We start from the raw sequence: 1336 nt of genomic DNA on the forward strand, positions 1-1336 counted from the left end.
TGAAGAATATACTGCTTTAGATATTCCTAAATTGCTTACCACAGCTATGCAGACGACACACAGATCTACTTAGACCTATCACCTAACGATTACAGCCCCATTGACTCCCTGTACCAATGCATTGATGAATTAAACAGTTGGATGTGCCAAAACTTTCTTCAGTTAAACAAAGACAAAACTGAAGTCATTGCGTTTGGAAACAAAGATGACGTTCTCAAGGTGAATGCATACCTTGACGCTAGGGGTCAAACAACTAAAAATCAAGTCAGGAAGCTTGGTGTGTCTCTACAGTCAGACCTTAGTTTCAGTAGTCATGTCAAAGCAATAACTAAATCAGCATACTATCATCTGAAAAATATACACTATTTCTGGTCAAATACCAAAGTTACTACTTCAGTTAATGTTACTACAGTAACTGTCATGTATATTTCTATAAGGGAGCTGATTTGTGGAATAGAAAGCCTGTAATTAACATTGTGAATGGAACAATGTTTTCCTGTTTAACTCGTCACTGCGGTTTCATATGATGGGCTGTTTAATCTAGTTTCAACTACAGCACAGAGCCTTTAAGTGTCTCATATCAGATGGGTTTATAACAGAATTCTGTGTCATATTCAAATGGGTCACACGCGACTCACACTGTGTTAACCTCGGGACATCATGCCGCAAGCTCAGAGCAGGTTCGTCTGATTAGTTAGACTGGTCCCGCTTACGGCAAATGCGCTGCACAGCTTCAGGTAGCGCCATTTCATCACACTCTTGTATCTGCGGACACTAAAGAATGAAAAAAGAACTGTCTAAACTAAATGATACATGCATGCAGACACTCAAAGGAGTTTTCAACCGCTAATTTTTTTTTATTCAGTTGTACATGGCATCAAAATTTATTTTTGAATATGAAAAAATTACCGAGGTCCGGTATGTGTTAAGGTGTATGTGTATTAAGCATAAGCCTACAATCACCTTAAGAAGTATGACAATTTATCATCATAATCACAATTGTAAAAAATAAATAAAGTTAAATAAAGCTAGCCACATTAGATAATTTTTACAGGTGAACTTTTTAGGCGAACTCTTCCTGAAACATCCCCGTCCCTTATTTAATATTCATGATCGTTCAAAATGGATAAAACATTTGCTGACGTGGTTTAGTTTGACTAGTGTCAGAAACACTTTGCTAATATCCACTACATTCTTCGTTTAGCCACCTTTATTCATATTCAAGTGCCTGGAGGAAATAGATTTAAACTTATTTTATTCAGCTGGCTGAACATTTCTTTCGTTTATTAAAGTGCACATCTTGAAAACTTTCTAATTTCTGTTCATTCTCATTGTA

This window comes from Xyrauchen texanus, chromosome 38 (assembly GCF_025860055.1).
Source record: "Xyrauchen texanus isolate HMW12.3.18 chromosome 38, RBS_HiC_50CHRs, whole genome shotgun sequence".
In the NCBI taxonomy this organism is placed as follows: Eukaryota; Metazoa; Chordata; class Actinopteri; order Cypriniformes; family Catostomidae; genus Xyrauchen; species Xyrauchen texanus.